This window comes from Cupressus sempervirens, chromosome 4 (assembly GCF_028749045.1).
Source record: "Cupressus sempervirens isolate cs-2001-9-10 chromosome 4, ASM2874904v1, whole genome shotgun sequence".
Taxonomy (NCBI): domain Eukaryota; kingdom Viridiplantae; phylum Streptophyta; class Pinopsida; order Cupressales; family Cupressaceae; genus Cupressus; species Cupressus sempervirens.
Genome location: NC_143121.1, coordinates 869,339,454 through 869,363,319, shown reverse-complemented (window position 1 = coordinate 869,363,319; position 23,866 = coordinate 869,339,454). Strand labels below are relative to the sequence as shown.

The 23,866-nt window shown below is 33.6% G+C and overlaps 1 non-coding gene across 1 annotated transcript; it reads right to left on the bottom strand.

The window, feature by feature from the left end:
- Window positions 1-18,686: 18,686 nt before the first annotated feature.
- On the bottom strand, window positions 18,687-18,761 carry TRNAK-UUU (transfer RNA lysine (anticodon UUU)). The gene has a single exon. It is a non-coding gene; the product is annotated as a tRNA-Lys (tRNA).
- Window positions 18,762-23,866: the final 5,105 nt, after the last annotated feature.

Genomic DNA, 23,866 nt, shown 5'->3' with positions numbered 1-23,866 from the left:
TCAGCAATACTATACTAAATTAATATGTATATCATTGTGTACATAAATGACAAAAATATATATCAAAATACATGTATCCATAGAAAAATTACACAAATGTGTGTGTGTGTGTGTGTGTGTGTGTGTGTGTGTGTGTGTGTGTCAAGGTTCATGCATCCATTAGCAAATTACACAAATATATATCAAAATACATAGATCCATATACAAAATGTGGCTGATCATGCCATCAGAATGTGTAAAATTTCAATGTTTCTATAAACAATGTGGCATATGCCATCTCAAAATGTCTCATGATGCATCCTATGACAACTATACTATCCTAAGTTGCTAGTGGATGATCAAAATGCAGCCTCTTCATTGCACTAGGTGGATTGGATGCCTCCTACATATAAAAAAAAAAAAAGGAAAACCCAAAATTAGACTACTAAATTTATATGATTCTTTGTATCTAACACTGAATTAATCAAATCCATAATGATCTTTTTTTTAATGAAGATTTATAGTATTAAACTTTCATCATAAATACATGTCTTGTTGACCTCCTGTATTGGTCAAGAGTCCTCTCATATGTCCTTGACAATGCTTGTACCTCACTGATTATGGCTTGTGTATGTTCAAATATGTTTGTTAGATGAATCTACAACTTCAACTATAACATTATAATTCATAGCATGCTAAATTTATAACATATAATCAAGAATTCAAACTACAACTTAGTTGTGTGGACTCCTCCTTAGGATATAATGGCTACATCAGGAAAGATACATAACTCTATTGTCCAACCTCTTGTGCACTAGGTGTTTCCTATGAGATACAAAATACTAGTAGTTAGTATCACAAAAATTAGTTCTGAATTTATTTATGAAAATAAGGAAAATAAAAAATATATGATACTTATACATACAATGGGGCTCTCAATGTGAATGGAAATGCTAGAGCATTTATGATATGGAATCTACATGGACTCATCACTAGTAGCCATGCCCTATACAATAAAGAATGTAATTAAATTTTATTAGCACAAACATTTTACTAGAATGCATCAATATTTAATCAAATAGAAAGAACCTAATTACCTTTCCCTTCTCAATGGGTCCTACCTCATCCCCCGCACTTTGTACCCTAGGGACAGGTGATACCTGCAAGAAAAAAGAAAGATTAAAAACCATATATGCTACAATATCAAATAGAAAAAATAATAAGAACACAACATAATGTACCATAAATGTCTCAAGGCAAAATAAAATAGCCAAGAGTGTGGCATCATCAACCTGTCTGAGCTCCTCCTCAGTCATAAACTAAACATGAATGAAGATCACATACATGTATAAGTCAGTATGGCTTAAAAATTAAAATTACTTTATTATAAAGATTAACTTTAGATTGCATATGTCATAACAAAAATATATATACACATATCGATACAGAAGGAATCCATAACTCTGCGTGCCCCTCCTCTCTCACATCAGGGTCTATAGCCTCTATATGCATGTTTCATGTATCCTCATCAAATACAAACTGATACTCAAAAAGATCACCTATGGGACCTAGACAAATATTCTTGCATGTTATGCAAGTATGGGGAACACGAAGATGTGATTACCTCGCCAATGATGAACTCACGCCAACATCATCAACATGGGGAGGTAGTATTGACCTAGCCTAGGATATCAACAGAGTACTCAATCTATGGATGGGTCTAATGATCTGAAAGCTAGCCTTTGTAATGATATCAGGATGTTGCACTCGAGGAGGGGGGGAGACATCAATAGAAGGGAAAAAAGTGCTAGCTTTCCTATGCTAGGAAGAGGGTCTATCTTGAGGAGCTCCTCCTCCTACACCCATGTTGGGCTTCATGCTCCAATAGTTCACCTTGAAGCCCAACACAAATTTTGCATACAATTTTCTAAGGAAATAAAATGGCACCTCTAAATTTCTATGTGGAGGGATGTTAAAAACCATCCACCAATGATCCCAAAAGTTTGCACATATAGTGTCATTTGTGCACCATTTAATTGATACTTTGGGCTTTTTGTAGTCGACTTGCAAACTAGTTTTTGGGTTCGCAAAAAGCACAACCAAATCATCTTTACTTATGTTGAGGGTCACAACCTCATCATTGTCCAACCCATCATCAAACATGGCATGCATTTCATCACACCAATGAAGAGTGACATTTTGTTCATTGGCAAGTGTTTCAATATTATCCACTATGGTGTTTAATGTGGATAACATAGGAGCCAATGTGGGTATAGTATTTTATGCAATTTGCAAAGCCCTCAATTTAGCAATATTTTCAAATATCAAATCTTCAAGTCGAGGAGGGTTTTGAGGAGGTAGGGGATCATTAGGTGGACGATATTGAGGGGGCATTGGATCATTTGGTAGGGGGCTACAAGGAATAGTATTTCTTGCCTCATTATCATCATTTTGGTTAGCCATACCTATTAATTCGCAAAACATAATTTCTATTAAAAATAACCTAAATTTCAACAATTTCTATTAAAAATAACCTATTTTTTAACAAATTCAATTAAAACTAACAAATTTATAACAAAATTCATTGAAATTTTTTTTTAAAAAAAACAAAAAAACACTAACCTATATCATGTATCCATTCGCTAATCAGATATCGGAGCTTAACCCAAAAACATAATGTGAAACAAACAACGCTCGAGTTTTTTTTTCAAAATCATAGTGTAGGTATCGGGTATCTGATATTTTATCAGATATCCAATATGAAATCAAATATCTAATTTGGTTTGGTCATAACTTTTTAGCTTTGGTATTAGGATGGGTGGAAAAAAGTCAAAGTGGATTTTGAAACGATTTTAGATGGTTTCAAACTCTCTTTTTTCACATCACCACTTTTTGGCACACCATGATCCTACACATACCCTTACTATAATATTAAAACTTTAATGGGGATAAAAATTTGGATTTTTAAGTTGAAGGATGCCACAATTAAAGAGGTTAAATAGAAATCTAATAAGAAAAATAATCACTTCCAACATTGTGATATTGCTATTAGGATTTAACTATGTGATTTTTGAGTCAAACTCATTGACCCATGTTTCATGAGTAGTGATTCAACATGAATCCATCTCTCATGAGAATAAATGGAACAGTTAGCACTCATTGGATCTAGGTGATGCTCACAGGGGTGAAGCACTAAGACTTCTTGGGAGGTCACCCATCCCAGTACTACTCTAGCCTGAGCATGCTTAACTACAAAGTTTCCTCCATGGTTAAACCCAAAGCTTGCAACCCCATTTACAAAACCTTCACCAAGTGTTGTGCCTTATGAACCATTCATTAGAAATCCCCTTAAGCTCATCAATTGATAAGTAGGAGTTAATTTCCACAGCAAGTCAAACTGTGATATTGCTATCAGGATTTAACTATGTGATTTTTGAGTCAAATGGGGTTGCAAACTTTGGGTTTAACCATGGAGGAAACTCCATAGTTAAGCGTGCTCAAGCTGGAGTAGTATTGGGATGGGTGACCTCCCAGGAAGCCACAGTGCTTCACCCCTATGAGCATCACCTAGATCCAATGAGTGCTAAGTGTTCCATTTATTCTCATGAGAGATGGATTCATGTTTAATGAATACTCATGAAACATGGGTCAATGAGTTTGACTCAAAAATCACACAGTTAAACCCTGATAGCAATATCACAATTTGACTTGCTATGGAAATTAACTCCTACTTATCAATTGATGAGCTTAAGGGGATTTATAATTAATGGTTCATATGGCACAACACTTGGTGAAGGTTTTGCAAATGGGGTTGCAAGCTTTGGGTTTAACCATGGAGGAAACTTTGTAGTTAAGCGCGCTCAGGCTGGAGTAGTATTGGGATGGGTGACCTCTCATGAAGTCCCAGTGCTTCACCCCTATGAGCATCACCTAGATCCAATGAGTGCTAAGTGTTCCATTTATTCTCATGAGAGATGGATTCATGTTGAATCACTACTCATGAAACATGGGTCAATGAGTTTGACTCAAAAATCACACAGTTAAATCCCGATAGCAATATCACAATTTGACTTGCTATGGAAATTAACTCCTACTTATCAACTTCCAACATTTCTTAAATTGAATTAATTTTATTTTTATATGTTTTAAAATAGAATATTCACTATTATAATTAATGGTTGTTCAACTCATTAACAAGTATATATCTACCACTCCACCCATCTACTTCAAGGAATAATGTCATTCATTATAGATGACCTGTGACTAATGACTAGCAACATTGATCGACTTTTTTCCCAAGTCAAGTGACTAGCTTTGACCACATTGAATGACCTTACCTTGAACAAGCTCCATGACTCACATTTCCTACACTAGCTAACCAACCTTAACTACTAGTCTGCACCAGTTGACAAGCCAAGCATGCACAACCTGCCTAGATTTATGCCCTTGCACATATGATGAGTGAGTGTGTTCCACCCTAGGTTGAATTTTCCAAGAAGTTGGCTACTACAAAGAGCAACTAATCCCAAACATGACTAAAGTGGCTACCTTTGGAAGGGTCAGCTAATAGAATTAATATCTAATTGATTAGATAGATTACAAGAGAAATAATTGTTGTAGTTCAATAAAGTTGAGATTATATGTGTTGTACACATTCCATAATATTTTTTATATTATAAATTATATTATTTTATTATGTAATGTTACACCTAGATGGGTGAGCAACATGTAGAGATTCTAATGGAACATCCTTGATGAGTTGTATTGTATCGTTGTGATAATATTTGATGTAGTTATTTAATATTGGAAAAATATTAAATGTGGGTCAATGGGGAGGGAGGGAGGGTTGGTAGCACATGGTTTATGTCACTACTACATTTGGGCCCAGAGTGCAATGGTGGGTCGTCACAATTATGACAATAACCCGTTGCCCCACTAACATCAATCTGAATCGGCTTCTATCAGATGAGCATCAAACTTTTGCTATCGTAAGTTGTGACGACAAGGGTTACCATCATAATTGTGATGCCTACAAGTGTCATAAATTGGGCTATCATTCTAGCAAACCATTCATTTTCACGATAAGAATTGTGATGGAAATATGTCAAAGACATTATCACAATTGTGACGTCTATGTAACAAAAATGATATGGATTCAACATCAAGCCATAGGAAGCCTCCATCATAATTGGGAAAGGCATGTGGCAAGAATGTTGTGGGATTGATGACTAGCTATCGTAATTGTTAAATCATGTTGTATTAATAAAAAAAATTGGTAGAAAACATTGAATAGCTATGATGCAATCATAGGTTAATGTTGAGATTCACTTGGTTTCGAGAATATTTTAATATTCTCTACTAATCAGGGCCAACCACGTGAAGGTAGAAGCTCATTCCCCCCCTCCTCCATCATCTAAATTCCTCATTAACATCTAAAATCTTTAAGAAATGACCAATGTTTAAAGTACAAAAAAAGGTTCCAGACTTGTAAAAGTGACATCACTTTCCCATCTTCTGGTGCATGTCATTTTTTTGTCACATCCAAAATAAGATTTTGCCACTCTAAATTGAGAATGCACATGCAACTGCACTCTTTATGCATGGACAATAGGTAGAGCTAAAAAAATGCAACACAATTACATGTATTTAATAGATCGATTAAGTTTTGAAAATTATAGACCATCATCATGAACAATTTTTATGATGGTCTGTAACTTAAAATACCTAATTAAAGACCTCTAATGAAAATACAAACCTATTGCAGTTTTCAGCTCTACCTAATGTCATATGAATATGAATTGACATTGCATTTTGAACTATGGAATCCTTCTGCATTGCTTGAAACCAAGAGATTCACACAATTAGTTGTCATACAATCATAGGTTATTGTTGAGCTTCACTTGGTTTTGAGAATAGTTTAATATTCTCTACTAATTAGGGGAAAACACATGAAGGTGGAAGCTCGTTTGCTATCCCCCCCCCCCCCCCCCACCCCACCCAATATCTAAATTCCCTATTAATGTCTAAAATCTTTAAGAAAGGATCAATCTTTAAAGTACCTAGAATGTCCTCATTGTCTCCTCCTACTCTCAAAAGAAGTCCATCTTCATTTCTCATAGGTAATTCATCACACAGGTACATCCAGGAATGTTGTCATCACCTTGTGCATAAAATAAATCAAATATTAGAAAATGCCCCCTAAGAAATAATAGTTCAACATAAATAAACACATAAAAAATAAAAGAGAGAAAGAGGAATCTACTTACCAATAGGTGTTTCCATTGCATCTATGGTCATGCTACTTGTTGACTGAGTTTTATTATTTTTCTATTGTGCCAAGATATCTTTGTTTATACACACACACACACAAATACATATGTGTATATGTATATAAATACATACATACATACATATACAAAGATCACAACAACATGACAACGAGATGTAGATATTATGAGGGCATAACAACCTATTGAGTGAGTTTTATTGTTTTTATGTTGTACCGAGATCTCCCTGTTTAGAAACATACAAATGGGGAATGATTAATGTCATTTTTTCATATCTTTTTTGTTTATAATCCATAACCCACAATCTTCAATATCTCTATAGTGATGCCCAAATTAACTTCAATACCTAGCTAATTAGCAAGTAGACCAATTTAACTGGGTTATGGCTTGGGCATGTGTTATTCCCATTTATCATATTATAAGGAGAATGCAAAAAAGTCTAGAAGACATCATGTTTTTAAAGTTGGTGAGCAAGTGATTGTTCATTTGAAGAAAGGTGGATTTCTTGTTGGAACATACAATAAGCTGAAAATGAAGAAGTTTAGACCTTGTAAGATCTTGAGGAAGTTTGACAGTGGTAATGCTTATGAACTTGACTTACCTGATGACATGGATATATCTCCTATAGTAAATGTTGCTGATTTGAATAAGTATCATGATTCAAATGATGGAGTTGTTGTACTAAATGATTATCTTAAGAAGAAAATTGAAGAGGTTGAATAGATATTGGATCAAAGAGTTGATAAGAGCACAAGAGGAAAACATTACTATGAATATTCAATGAAGTGGAAGAATAGACCAATGGAAGATGTTACATAAATTTCTCAGTCTAAGTTGGATTCATCTTGGGTTGTGACACCTCAATGATTCATGAGAATCATTCCTTTCAACTTCGCTTGTCTAATATAGGAGCATCTTGAGTTGCATTTCTATCCTGCTCATCTTTGGAATTTTGTTACTTATTGTCAAGTTCTAGTATTGGTCGAGTGCAGTGATTATTGAGTTCCAACTTTGGTTGAGTTCCTTGTTATAATTGAGTTCTATCTTTGGTTGAGTTATGTTGTTGTCGAGTTCCTTCATGTGGCATGTGAGCTCACTAGTTTGTTGATGCTCGGTTTCTTCTTTGACCAAGTTTTTCTATGATTGGTTCTTAGTGAGAGCCAACTTGTTTATTTAATTTAAGTCATGAATTTAATGTAAGGATCATACATTGGGATGTGTGGATATTATTATAAGGTCAACCTTCTCTATTGTAAAGATCTAGAATATTTTGTAATCTATTTTGGCAAGTATAAGTAGAGTTGTCTAGGCTTAGGTCAACTAGGGCTTAGAGAATTTGGAAAGAAATGTGAATAATCATAGAGAAGTGAATTTAGAATCAGAATTTGTACCTCGGTCATGGATCTTTTAATTTGTAATCATTTTGTTGGCTGCAACCTAGAAGACCTCATAGTTAGACAAGTTTGCAGACAATTTGATGAGTCAATGAAGATATTGTTGTTTCTTCTCTCCTTGGTATTGTTCTCTACTATTTTCTTTTATTGTGTTTACTTAGAAAGGTGTTTGGACTGTAAGGTCACCCTTGGCCCTAATTTCCAACCATTTGTGCATCAAGCCCAACCTCCAAAAAGATCCATCGCCATGTATTATTCAACAAAATGTCATTTTAATACAATCATGGAAGCCTTCAAATCCACACCCACAACAAAGAAATCTATGTGAACAAGCTTGAACCTTCACATCCCATGCCATGCTTCCAACCTTCACAAATGCTCCCTTGGTTAACCTATCTCACCTTGTCTTGCTCAACTTTTCTTTCTTTGTCTTTTTCCTCTACAACTACACTTATTGTTTCTTTATTAGTAGAAAAGTCCCACAAAACCACCAAGTGGTATTACATAAACCATGTGATACCAAAACCCCATTGACCCACAGTTAATATTGGGCATTTAATTTATTTTTCTCCAATAGTAAATAATTGCATCGAAAATATTATCAGAATGTTCCAATACAACTCATCAAGGATATTCTATGGGAATCTCTCCATGTTGCATGTTCATCTAGGTGCTCCTAGGTGCAACATTACATAATAATATAAATTAATACAATATAAAATATTATAAAATGTGTGTGACACACATAATCTCAACAAATTTGACATACCTACTTAAATCATTTATGTGACAATCTACAAACTATCTAGATTTAATTTTAAATTTGTATATTTAATATAATATATTATTAATCTCAACTCATTGCCCAATCAAATTTAATGTAATATATAATTTTGAAGATGGAAACCAAAAAAAATTGTCTTTCATAATTGAATGTGTATTATTTTGACTCAAATCCATCAATCTATTTTTAATCAGAATGAAACTAAAAAAACTTCTCTATCATATTTAAATGTGTAATTTTTTACTCAAGCTCATTGATCTACTTCTCATGAGAATGGGTGGTAAACATAATAAGTTCATTACATCTTGGCGATACTCACAAGATGAAGTGTCCAAAATACAAACATCCTAATAGTCTAATTTAAGCACACTTAAACTTAGAGACTCAATTTATTATCCTAATTCAAGTATATTTATAATTGTAATTTAATAAATTTAGAAGAATGGAATCTTTTGATCTACAATACTAAAATAGTTTTATTTTTTTAAGCAATCAAAACTGAAAATTACAAACATAACAAATGTGGTAGTCTAAAGGAATTACATAGAAAATAATTATAATAACAATATATGCAATAGTTGAAGTAATACAAAGAGACTAGCTGATCAAATGACATAAAAAAATACAACCTTGCCGCTAAAAAAGGACATGATATGGACAACATCAAGTTTGGAACTTTAGAAACTTGTGGAGTTGTGGGTCATTTTTCATCTCTACTTCATGCAATCGCAAAAACAAGTTAGAAAATTAGTTAGAACAAAACTTCAAAGTAAAACATTAGATTATATACTTCCAAATGCATAAAATGAATTAAAAACATAGAAAAAAAAAATCCACTTTTACATATGTACAATAAAATATATTATCTCACAGAATTTACATCATATTTTTATGAAGACCAATTCCAAAAATAACTCCTTTCCATCTCAAGGCATGCTAAAAAATGGTTGGGAAATGAGTAAAACTAAACTTCCATTTCTTTCTAGCTCTAAGACAATCCTCTAAAATGTGCTTTAAGCTTTCAATATGCTAATAAAAAGGGCATTTAATTGATTGTGAAATCAAAAATTTTAATTTATCCCCTACATGCAGTTTTTGAATAACCATCTTCCAATATAGAATCTAAGCCTTAGCCTTAGCCTTCAAATGCAAGATTTGACCACTCAACCCCCTCCATTCCCTTTCCTTAAATTTGCAACCCCATTTAATATTAAGTCTTTCATTTAACCTCATGGAGGGAAAAATTTGCAAGAAAACCTCTTTTCAAGGAATGCCCAAAAATGTGAATCTTTCCATCCATAAGAGATCCTTGATGATTCTACATGGTAAAAGTGTAGACATCTTCATTTTTAGCTCCTTAGAAACTAAGGACATAAGAAAAACTAAAAACACCTTTTTATTTAGATTAAATACGTTCTTGGTAAACTATCAACTAGTCAAGTTAAGACATGTGAAGTCCCAAAGGTCATTAAATTGCTTTACCCATTTCTTAAAAAGACGATTAACCTATTTAGGAAAAGCTACAACCAAAACCGTTCATTAGTATTGTATATGATGATTCCACCAAATAAGTAGATTAGAAATTTTTAAAAACCATGTTGTAGTGGATTATCTCTCTACTTCAAATAGGAACCAAAAACCTTTCATGCCTTCGAAATGGATTAAAAAGGAGGAGAAGCTTTAAGTTAGAAAAATGAGGCAAGTAGAATTTTTTCAATTGTCATTTTTAATTCATGTCAACTAGAGCAATTCTATTCTTTGCCAAGATTTTCCATTGTTTAGATCACATGGATGTCTAGCTCTTATTACCCATTTGGTAGATAAAAAAAATCCTTAAGGGTTGATATTGAAAAGCTATTGAAATATTAGGAAAGGTAGGATGCTACGAGGGGAGGAGAGGGAGGGGGGGGCGGGGGGGGGGGGGGGGGGTGTGAATCGGTATGTAATCACTTAACATTTACCACAATACTAGTAAATGGAATAGCTTATCTAATCTAACATGCATCAACCATAAAATCATAAACATAAACACATGACACATGAAACAAGTATTTGGTCATGCAAAAACCCTTGGTTAGAGGGAAAATTGTTGTAGGGATGGTACCCACAAATCCATCACTAATGTAGTAAGAGGATGCCTTGTTAGGGTTACAATGTTTTGTCACTTTTGGTGACTTACTCTATTAAGAAATTTACATAAAAGAGTGTAAGGTTTACCTTCTTCAAGGATTTAGTTGACTATCACAATGATTAGAAAGTAGCTACAAATGATTTTTATGATAGAAACTTACTTTTCTTGATCAAATCTCACTTTTTCTCTACTTTTTATCACCTCCTATGACTAATATTCAATTCCTCTTTCCTCTACTTGAATCTCTGATCTCTGATATACTCAACACTCTCCTCTTTCATAAAATTTTCTTTCTTGCTTCAAAACTCCTCTTAACAACATCAAAACTCTATTCTAGTTAGGTCCTTTTATAGTTCCCTTTTGCCTCTTTAATTTTTGACTGAATTAGGGTTTAGGAATCTCTAGAATAGTCCATCATTTCATGTTTTTATTTTCCACATTTTTATTGGTCTTTTCTATCTTGAAATCGTAAGTAAATTAAATCACATTCTTCAAGATATATTTTCAAATCTTTTCCTTGAACTGCACGAACAAAGTTTCCCTCTCCGTATGATCATTTCATAGAAGATTTTCATTTTTATTGGTCTTTTCTATCTTGAAATCATAAGTAAATTAAATCACATTCTTCAAGAAATATTTTCAAATCTTTTCCTTGAACTGCATGAACAAAGTTTCCCTCTCTATTTGATCATTTCATACAAGATTTTGTGCCAAATCAAACTTATATGTAGCCTCTATTCCACTTGGTAAATACTATGTTCTATATGCTATCACTCGATTGTGTCTTTGTTCTTTGATCTCTACTTGGATCTATGAAGTCTTCTCCTTGGCGGGTATAGAATAATTCAATGAGTATTGAGCTTTGTAATAACTATACACTTATCACTTCATTAATTTCTCGTGAAGTATAGTGACTTGATTACTATGTTCAACTTCACTCATCTTTTTGACACTGGTAGGTGACATAATTCTTTATTATGGGAGTGAAAAAACCTCTAGTCCCCTTAATGTTTTTGTTGAATACAATGAATTCAAGAGGAAGATCATAATACCATTTAACTATCCCAATTTGTCCAAAAAAATTATCAAACTGATTTGGTAAGGTCCTCGTAGTATTTTTCAAATGGCAACCAACAAGATATTAATAGACATTAGAGGTTGAAAAGATCTAATTCATAACTTGCACTTTACTAGCTAATACAAGAAACTTATTACTGTGATTAAAAAATTTCTCTTCAATTTTATGAGGAACCAATTCCACATATCATGGAAAGAAACTCTCAATCAAAAGGGGAGTATTATGTAATTTGGCCATGTTTGACTTGATTCCACTATTGAGCGATCCAAATAGGTGCTAGATTAGGTTGTATTGGCAATTTTTTGTCCTATTATGAGCTAGGTGTGAACCTAAAACTAAGTAGTAAAAATCCAAGGCTTCTAGAATATTATTACTTTTTGTTTTAGAATTTTGCAAAAACAACAAGCTATCACCAACAAAATGTATTTTACACAATTGAATTATTAGAAACTATGATGTCTTTAATTAGCCCCAATTGATTATGTTTTTGCAAAATATTGCCAAGAACATCTGCAACTAAAACATAAAGAAATGGAGATAATGGACAACCTTGTTTGATTGAGTATTGTAGAGGAAATGGGTTAAACAATGAGCTATTCATTCTCAAAATTGTATTGGCATTATAAAAGAGAGTTTGAATATGTTTACAAATTCTTGGACTAGAATCCAACCATTGCAACATCTTTAAAATAAAACACTAACACACTCTATCGTAGGCTTTATCAAAATCCACTTTAACCAGCAAAGTATTTTGCTTGGATTGTTGACCCTATTTACTCATTTCCTATGCCAATATCAAGTTCTACAAAATAAATCTTCCAACAAGAAATCAAATTTTCTTAGGTCTTACTGTTATTTTAGTTATTAGTTTAATCCTAGTGGCTAAGGATTTAGCAATAATCTTATAAAAACTATTTAGTAAAGTGATAGGAAACCACCCAAAGATGAAATCTGTATATTTCCCTTTTGGAAGGAGCTTAATTAAGCCTATGTTGATCTCTAGACCCAAGGAACTGACATTAATAGCTTCCAAGTAGACCAAATAGACATGATACTTGATATGATGACATAAGGTCTCATATAAGAAAATTGAGAACCCATCAATCCTAGAGCTTTTATTAGGTGCCAAGAAAAAAATAGCACATTCTAGATCCTTGATGAAAAGGTTACTATAAGAAAATGACTAAATTCTTGATCCACTTTCCTAGAGACGTACAATATCCTAAAAAGTATCTTATAAAATTAGTTACACATCTTGGTGATGCAAATCTTTAGTGAATAATTTTTCATATAAAAGATTGAAACATTTTCTTAGTTTCATCTTGATTAGTATGAATATGTCCATCCTCATCATAAATGGGACCAATTAACTCATGTTTATGCTTATACTTTAAATACTGAAAGAAATACTTAGAACCTTTGTTTCCTTCTTTAAGCCAATGTAGCTAAGCACATATTTAAGCTTATTGTCCCTTATAATGATCCAAGCTATGAATTTGAGTTTCAACAGAGGCAATGGTAGCTAAGTTGTGTGGATTATCATTTAACATTTTTCTATGCCAAAGAAGTTTCCTTGATAATGATTTTTCTTTTCTTTTATGTTGCTATGCTAATATTCTACCATAGGAGTGTATAAATTCAACACATTTACAAATAACAAGTTGCCACCAAGGGCTATATGACTCCTCTTTTTCGAGCTTACAAATAGAATTCCAAATGCCCACGAATGCATCAACACAGAGGGATTTTTCATATGAGAAACATTAAGATTTAAAATGGGAGTTCTAAATTTGAAACCTTGGAGTTTTCCTTACTAACAATACAAATGATAGGGAAGTAATTTGAAAGAGTAGGAGAATATTCTACCCACGCATAATTTTTCATGGTCATCTTGGACCACCCACTAAGTTTTCTATTGACTCCTAGCCTACAATTAGTCCAAGAAAACCAATTAGGTTTATGATAAGTGCTTTAATTAAAAAAAGGATCAACCACTCCCATAATGTTCCAAAAAAACAACCATGCATCAAATTCTTCATTGCTAAGTTTAATTTGAAAGGGCCAACTGTAATGAGTGTGGTTTTCTACCATGTTAAAATATCCACCAATAATCTAATCAATATGTGGTAGGTGATTGGACACCCATTCAATAACTCACCTTTCTTTAGAAATGTTAGGGGTGTAAACATAACAAAAAAAAATAGATTGACCATCAAAAAAGGTAAGAGCCCACACACTATTGTGTGATGGATCTTCACCTTTATCAATGACAAACTTATTTATTCATGAAGACAATCCAATTACATCACCTTTGCCCCCCACCCCACCATCACTATGTAATGTATGGAAAAAGGTAACATCTCTCCACATATTAAATAATAATGTATCCAATCAAGGGAAACTAATTTTAACCTCTTGCCAAAAAAAACAAAACAACACCAAGTTTCCAATAGACTATAGACTTCTTAGCCTTAGATTTGCAGTGAGGGGTGATAGCCCTCTTAAACATTTCATAACAAAGTTTTAAAATTCATGATCAATAGAGTAAGAAGAGTCTCCTTCCTAAGGAAAAATAACAAAGTGACACACTTCATCAAACTATCAAGATTGTTAACCTCCTTAGGTTGGGGTCCCATGGAAAGGGGCTTCCTCTAAAATAGAGTGGAAGTCACTTGCTATGTTGAGTTGCCACCAAGGGCTATATGACTCCTCTTTTTTGGGCTTAGGAATAAAATTCCAAATTCCAATGAATGCATCAACACAAGAGGGGTTTTTCATATGAGAAACATTAAGCTTAAAGGAGAGTTCTAAATTTGAAACCTCGGAGTTTTCCTTACTATCAATACAAATGATAGAGAAGTAATATGAAAGAGTAGTAGAATATTCTACCCTCACATAATTTTTCATAGTCCTCTTGAACCACTTTTAGATTAGGAGAGACATAAAACTTGTCAAGTTTGTTAAGTTTTCTATTGACTCCTAGCCTACAATTAGTCCAAGCAAACTAATTAGGTTTATGATAAGTACTTTAATTAAGAAAAAGATCAACCACTCCCATAATGTTTCGATAAAACAACCATGCATCAAATTCTTCATTCCTAAGATTAATTTGAAAGGGCCAACTGTAATATGTGTAGTTTCCTACCATGTTAAAATATCCACCAATAATCCAATCAACATGAGGTAGGTGATTGGACACTCATTCAATAACTCACCCTTCTTTAGCAATGTTAGGGGTGTAAACATAACATAAACAAATAGGTTGACCATCAAAAAATGTAAGAGCCCAAACACTATTGTGTGATGGATCTTCACCTTTATTAGTGACAAACCTATTGATTCATGAAGCCAATCCAATTACATCACCCTTGCCCCCACTGCACCATGACTATGTAATGTATGGAAAAATGTAGCATCTCTCCACACATTAAATAATAACGTATCTAAACAAGGGAAACTAATTTTAACCTCTTGCCAAAAGAAAAAAAGAAAAAAAACACTAGGTTTCCACTTAAGTATAGACTTCTTAGCCTCAGATTTGTGGTGAGGGGTGATAGCCCTCTTAAACATTTCATAACAAAGTTTTAAAATTCATGATTAATAGAATGAGAAGAGTCTCCTTCCTAAGAAAAAACAACAAATAGAGCTTAATATAAAATAGAGCTCAAATTTCTTGCTATTTTTTATGGAATATGTTAAAGCTAGTGGTCCCATTAGTTATGTTGTATATTCAAGCTCAAAAATTAGCTTTGAGATTTAAGGAAGGTATACATTAAAAATAATTCAAAATTTTAACTTTCTTTTAAAATTATGTTTTTACTAAAAGTCTAGAATTTAGATGTTTCACAAGTGGAAAAAACCATTTCTAACCCCACCCTTTTTCACCCCCTTAATAAAAATTAGGGGCTTCTACTTTTTAAGAGAAGATTATGAATAATCCCATAGCAAAATATAATTTATTTTCAGCTTTAGTTAGTCTTAGCAGTAGGAGATCTAGGTCATGTATTTTCAGCTTGAGCTAGAGGTGGACTCGTCATTGTTTATAAAATTGAAATCATTAATAAATTATTAGTCCCTCTCTTATATAAGGCAGGGAATGTTCCCATTAGCCCCATGAGCACTAGTTTGTGTAAAAGAAACTTATGCTACATTTTAGTTTTCTAAAGTTAGATTTAAAAAATCAATTTTAGTATGTTAATTCCAAATTTTTGATTTTTTGTTGCTAATTTCCTTAGGTTTATGTGTAATTTTGCAAGTAGAAAATTGAAGAAAATAAATAGACAGTGCTGACAAGAATTAATTAGCACCTTTACAGGTTTATTTTTTCTGGAACCTTTTGTTACAACTATGTTTTTTTGGAGCCTTCTTTACTTTTGTATTTTATTTTTTAATGGAGTTGGAATTTTTTACTACAACATGGAAAAACAGAAGATTGGAAGATTGGAAATTGGAAAGTAAATTGTTTTTTTACATTTGTACTAGTTTTTAATAATAAATAAATAGGTGTTCTCTAAATGTAAATTCAAAAATTATAAAGTGTAATTAAAAAAAAATGTACTTTATAATATATTTATTAAAAAAAAATTAAACTATAAATATATTTTTATTTATTTATATAAAGTAATTTGTATTTGACAAAGTTTATTTTGTATATTTATTTATTTATATGAAATATATTTTTAACTAATCTCATATACACAAATATAACCATCTAATATGAAACTTTTACATATTTAGTTTCTAGTCATATTATTATCTTTGCAATTTTTCTTTTTAATTTGAACCAACATAGATTTGTAATGAGCTTCAAATAAAATATAAGTAGGTAAGTGTGTTGCTACAAACATGATGTCTTACTCATGCAATGCTTTTTTCTACATTTCCATCCATGATAATGTAAAAAAACCATGAGTGGTAGACCAATCGTCCCTCATATCTATCCCTTAAAGATTCCTCCATGCACTTCCATATCATGTGTTGGAACATGCAAGAAGAACACCAACAAAGATCATTGAGTTTAGTTTTAAACCATGTGCATTTATCTAATATAACTTAAGAGACTTTCAAAATTTTCATGCAATAATTGCATTCCAGATCTACCTATCTCTATTAAGTTTTGAAACAACTTCATATCCTCATCATCATACTGATTTTTTTAATCGCTAGGAGACATGGTGCTCCAAGCAATAGTCTCACTTTGGAAAATCTCTCCAAAGACCTTTGAAACATCTTTTAAGACTCCATTTGTAGATATTCTCAAATTTTATGGACTTGACTGCACCTTACATTCTTGCATGTACACAAGTAATTAAAATAAAAGCAGAGTATGATTTTTAAATATAGTATTCATTGATTTCAACTATCAATTTAATAAAATTTGAGTATTTAAGAAAAAAAAATGTAAATAATACATTTTGATAAAATCTTATTTAAATGGTTTAACTACAAAGTAACCACTAGCTCATTTATGAGCTCATTTATAAGTTATGATTTATAAGTGAAGTCAGTTGTTATATATGGTTATATATAGCTGTCTACTGCATAACCATTTTTTATTAGTTCCTACCTACGGCAGGTAACTTATGCTTTCGCTTAGTCCATTGTATTAATAGTTGCACCAATCAAATTTTAGATTTCATTCATATAGTAATGTTTGTAAAAGGTTTTGTAATTTGCATGATTTTTTGGAATTGAAAAATACAATTTTTTGAAAACCTTATTGGCTCATGATGAAAAAGGCAATGAAAAAATTCAATTTTCTTCAACAAAAATACATCTATTTTTTCCAACACCTCTATTAATGCAAGCATTAATTGTAACTTTATCTTTTCTTTTCTTGTGACAAGTGGATAAATTTTATTAGGAAAAAATCATTTTCCTAACACGTCATGAATGCATTAATTTCAATTTTATCTTTTCCACATTTGTGACTAGTGGACAAACTTTTTTTTTAAAAGACAATCACTTTTAATTGATGTTTATTTTTGTAATTTGTAAAATGCTATTAAATATAGATATTTTAATCAAGTATAAGTATTTTAATCAAATATAGACATTTTAACTCTTTTAAATTGTCAATTTTCAAAAATTATTTTTTATATAGCTTAATTTCATATTTATTTTTATTTTAATTTATATATAAGTTTAAATTAGAATTTAGTTTCTTTTATTTTGACATATCTAAACCAATGCTTTTAATAGATTTATTGTTTATTTTTTTATTTTTATATATAATTTTTATTATACTGATATTTTTAATTTATACTTTAAAATACATAATACTAATTTTGTATCAATTTTAATAAAGTTCAAATTGTTTAGCTTTGTATATTATCAACTTTATTTATGATTAGTGTGTTTGGTTTTTTTAAAACATAAATGTTATTTTTAAATTAATTTATGTTTATTTATTTTTATGCATTAGATTTAAGCTTAAGAATATTGTCCAACATTTTCAATTAGATGAATTTATCGCTTAAACAAGATATATCAAACAATTTCATCATTAAAATTAATCAATTTAACTCTCTTTTAAAAAAATTATATAATTTTCTCTATATCTTATGTATAATTAGTTCATAAATATCTTTGGTATCATAAATATTCTTTACGATGTCATCTAATTTTAATTTACCATGGTACTATAATATTTATTTATATATTCTTTTACTATTTTAATTAATATATATCATTGCAGTTATATAATTTAATAATATGCTGACTATACTCTGTAATTTAATTTAGCTTACCATTATAATATTTTATTTGTCATTACTATTTATTTGTTATTTTATTAAACTAAATACATTATATTTTAACCAAAACTTACTTCAATCAACCATAAAATCATGTAGGCAGGAACTTTGGCGCCCCTTGCTCAAAATAAATTCTTACAAGTTAATCCCTATAAAACTGTGCTGGAATATATTACCGATTCACCGTACCCTATAAAACTGTGCTGGAATATATTACCGATTCACCGTACCGTATAAAAACTGTGCTGAAATATATTACTGATTCACCGTAACGCACTCGCCGTCTGTGGGAATCGAACCCACGACCACGTGGTTAAAAGCCACGCGCTCTACCAGCTGAGCTAAGACGCAGCTGTGAATGTAAACTGACAAATGATATTTCATTAATATGCAGCGGAATAATACAAATGTTTACATATACATCACGCGCTGATAGTCTGATTTCTGATTATCTCGAATGAGATAAGAGCATACTCTCTATATCAGAATATGTGCATAAGAAACTTATGGATCTGAGATCTATAGATTCTGAGACTTACAAAGACTGAAAGCTTAAAGCTTCTGACTCTTAGACTCCTTCTTCGACTCAACTAACTCTACCAAGAATGAAGATTGAATCCCCTTTTATAGATGGAGGAGATCCATTTCATGTTACAATTTTTTGACGTCCGACCATAAGGAATGGACACGTGTAAAGGTCGTTTGAGACAGAAGGAATCTGCTACAGGGACACCACTAACTAAAGGCGGTGGGAAAAGATCACACCGACAACTTTATTACAACAGCATCTTTTTGACGAGAAGGGTAACTCAGCTGACGTCATTTTTACCAAGGCTGACGACCTTGTCTTAGTTTTGCTAACACAGGTTAAGATGCTTGCGTCAAGTGACAACCCCACTTGATGAGCGCTAGTACTGATGTGAACGTGGTGAACTGACTTCCCAGTTCATGCCTTCATCATCTTCAGACATGGGTCTGTGTTCATCATCTAGTTGCATGAGGCGTTCTTCCATGGATTCTTCTCTCCATAATATCCTTTGAGTTACACGGATAAAAGCCGTAGAGCTTGGAATGTCAGGAGTTCGGTCTTCAGGTATCGTTTCATATTGTTTAAACAACCAAAGGGGCTTTCTCTGGTTAACAAAGGAAGAGAGAGTCCGTAATTCAATTGTATCTTCTTGTGCTGGAGAAGGTCCGAACTTTGAAAAGGCACCAAGGGAAATTGGTGTCGGTGTTGCTGAAAGAAATTGCAGACGGAATAAATATCCATAGTTAATGGTCAGAGGATTTTGTAGATGGCTGTGTGGATATAGGCCAAAGAAGAAATCATCAAACAGGGTTAGATACTGGTATTGGCTTTGATGTTGATTAGGAATATGCGTATTTGTGGAAAACGCAATTGGCCATTCATAACTGGATGCATAAGTAGGAATTGGTCCTATAACAGCGGCAATTTCTGGATCGGCTTCTTGACATGGATATTTGATAATGAGGGCATTAGTAAGAAGCTGTCGGCTAGCTGCAAAATGATAAGCTCGAAGCTCATCGTATATTTGCTTAGTCAGCATCCTAGTATTTGGAATCCATCTGGTGTTACATACCATTGGGTAGGTGGATTTTCTTTCCATAATCATGCGAACATGTCGCTGATTAGTTGTTTGCTGTGCAGGTTCAGGTTGTGGAGCAACAGGAGGAGCTAAAGGTATGGCAACATATCTGTCAGGCTGTGGCAGTTGTTGTATGGTCTGGTCTCTGTGATCTTCGGCAAGCCTTCCTCGTTCTTCTTCATAACTCATGCGAACTTGATCATCATATATCTGTTGATTCGTCAAGTCAGGGGCAAAGTATGAGCTATTATACAAATTACATACAATATCCGGCAATGTCTAAGCAACTGGATTCGCTCGAGGACGGATATACTCCTGGTACTCTTGTTCTTCATTTAAGGCGTTGACATGGTATCCTTCTCTGCTAAGAAAGTCTGCTAAAACATTCTTGACGCCTTCTACATATTCAGTCTCAAAATCAAATGTATCAAGGAATTGTGCCCATCGCAACAAGCGACCACGAGCAACCTTGTGTTTAGATTCCTTTTTGAAGAAACTTGCTAAATGCTTCAAATCACTTCGTAAAACAAAGGGCTTGTCACCAATAAATAACTGAAACTTAGTGAAAGCATGTATAACAGCAAGTAACTCTTTGTGTGTGCTATGATAGTTGAGTTCTGCACCTTTAAATGAGCCAGATTCATACCTGACTACTTCTTCTCGAATTTTACCTTCATGTAGAACTTCTTCAAGAAGTACAGCTCCCCATGCTTCATTAGAAGCATCTGTCTGGACAATCTTCTTACCATTTCCTGGGATTCTGAGAGGAGGAAGCTGCTGGCATTGATCCTTGATATTCTGGATTATCTGGTCATGTTGTTGAGTCCATGCTGGTGCATTCTTGCGCAGAAGCTTATTAAGCTCTTTTCTGGCTTCTGCTATCCTGTGGTAATATCCGGCTATATAGTTAACCATTCCAAGAAACCGTTGAAGGGTTTTCTTGTCTTTTACCTCTACTTTAGAGATGGCAGTCAAGAGATGGTTCTGCGGATATAATCGGCCATTAGGCTCGATTCTTGTCCCAATGAAGATGAGACTCTCAGTACACCATTGAAGCTTGGTTGGATTCAAACATAAACCATTACTTTGGCATATGCTCAGGAACTGCTTTAGATGAGTCATATGACTCTGGTAATCCTGACTAAAGATTAGAATGTCATCAATATAAGGTTGAATGAACTTGGCATATGGACTGAAGATCCTGTCCATGTGGCTCTGGAATATTGATGGTGCTGTCTTGATACCAAATGGTAGCACATTCCATTCGTATAAACCTTGAGGCACTGAAAAGGCTATTTTGTATCGATCTTCTTCTTTTATTTGGATTTGCCAGAATCCTTTGGTCAGATCGAATTTACTAAAGATATTGCAACCTTGAAGTCTCTGCCAAATATAGTCCTTACTAGGAAGTGGATGTTGGTTGTTCTGGAGACATACATTCAAAGGCTTATAGTTTACAACCAATCTTTTTTCTGGGATGATATTACCATTTTCGTCCTGCTTGGGTACATACATTACATGGCAGGAGAATGGGCTATTACTTGGCCTTATAATGGATTTGGCTAGAAGTTCTGTGATATCTTTATCACATAATACTTGTTCCTCTGGGGATAGGATAAAGTAGTTGGCTTTACTGGTAGGAAGCATTGGTTGATTATTTTCATTCACCTTGAGAGGGAGTGTACAGGTCATGTTGCGCTGATATTTGTTAAGATCTTTGGTAAGGGTAGTAGCGCTAAAATCTGACTGTATATTGGCTAATTCCCCCCGGGCGGCAAGAGACTGCGTGGTTAACCAGACACGCGATTGTGGCGGAATAGGTTTCGGCATAGAAGGGAATGATAATTTAGGGGAATATGCGCGAAACTCATTGATTTGGGATACGCGACCAAACTGAAAGTCGATGAAGGTACCTTGGTGTCCGATAGTGTAGGGCGACCATTGTTGCAGAGTATGGCTGCCAATGATGCAGTCATATTGGTCGACGGGAAACTGGAGAAAAGTAACAACACAAGTTTGCGAAGCAGACTGGATAGGGATATGTGCTTGGAAGCGTATTGGATTATTGGAATGGGTGACTGAATGTATACTGGTAGAAGTGGGAATCCAACAATCTAATGGAAAGGCTTCCTTTCGGGCGAGATTACAATCTGCGCCAGAATCTAAAAGAGCACATAGCTGGTATGGCTTTAACCCAGAAAGTTTAATAGTTAACAGAAATGCTGGGCAAGGATTTCTCATACCTTTCTGGTAACCGAATACTTGCTTCGGTTCTTCTTCTGTAGACTGCAGATGAGGGCTAGAATCTGTAGGTTCACTTATTGCTTCTTCAGGAATTGGTTCCTGAATTAATTCACTTTCCAGAAGCAATTTGTCGAAAGCAGTCAATGAACTACTGCTAGCTTCATATTCTTTTAGCTCAGTTTGAATTTGATGAATCTCTCGGAAGATATCGGCTTTTGCTTGATACAGAAAAGCCAATCTTTGAGACAACCATTCTTTGCGGGAGGTTTTGGCAAAGGCTTGTTGTCCTTGCTCATTATGCACATAGTCATGAGAACTAGATCTGTAGCTTTGGCCTGGAGCATCAGGATCATATATAGGTAAGATTTCTTCTTGTTCTCGCAACAAGAGTTTATTCCGTTGCTCTTCCAAAGAGGCTAGTTCTTTCTTTATCTGTTCAAACTGGTAAGGAGTCATGAACTCCTCTCTTCTTTTCAGTAACTGATTACTGCAAGCTTGTATTCTGTCTAGCTCTTGCTGAGGGGTCAATTTCAACCATTGAGGGTTAATTTGACTGAGGGATCGATGTCGATCTGTGAGACGATCAGCTCGGTGATACATATTACAATAGAAAGATATTTCTGACTGATCATCTTCTGCTGGTGAGAAGAAATGATCACTTTCTTCTTCTGTGGATTCTGAGGCGATATGCAAGTGTCGCACTTGCATAATTTCTTCGTCACTGTCTGACGAACTTTCTTCAATGCAAAAGTCTTCAGAATCACTGGCATCTGAAACAATGGAGACTGGTTCATTCAACAGATTAGCAGATTGTAAAGCGTGAACGCGCTTACCTTTCTTGTCTCGATCTGGACATTTATTTGCAAAGTGTTCTCCTTTGCAGATGTAGCAGGTAGGCTTGAAATCTTTTCTCTTTATCTTGCCTTTTCTTCTCAGGAACACTTTTCTTCGTTTTCTGAATTTAGGCTTATCTTCATAAGACCTATGAGCTTTGTATTTCTTGAAAGACTTGGACTTTGATTTGTGCTTATCACAGCCATAAGAGGTAGATTGGCAGTGACAGAGTCCAGCTTTGAGGTAAGGGAGTACCTCTTTCTTTTTTTTGCGATTCTTCTTTTCGCTACAAAGATCGCTGTTGATCTCTTTTATAAATTGGCAAAGCTGCGGAAAGGTTACATCATTTATACTCATATCCGGAGTATTCATTATACTATACAAAATCTTTTCCCTATAGAAAGATTGCAATTGTAAGGGAAAACCATTAAGGAACGTGTTATACATCCAAACATTGTTATTAGTTTGGCCAGATCTATAGAAGTTGGTGTACTGATCGCTACAGTATTGATCTAGCTTACTCATATCACAGATCCTATTTTCTGTGAATTTTTTCAGTGCTGCACGCTGCTCATTATCATGCTGACCCACGAACATTCTGTAGAGAGCACTACTAACAGTAGTGACACCGGCATTGATGAGGTCATCCTTATAATCCGTTGGGAGACTGTCCCAAGCACTTCTTGCAATGCCTGTAAGGGCATTCAGACCTTTTCTTATAGCCTGATCTGGTGTCATGTTGGCGGCGTAGATGGCATTATCCATCCAGGTAC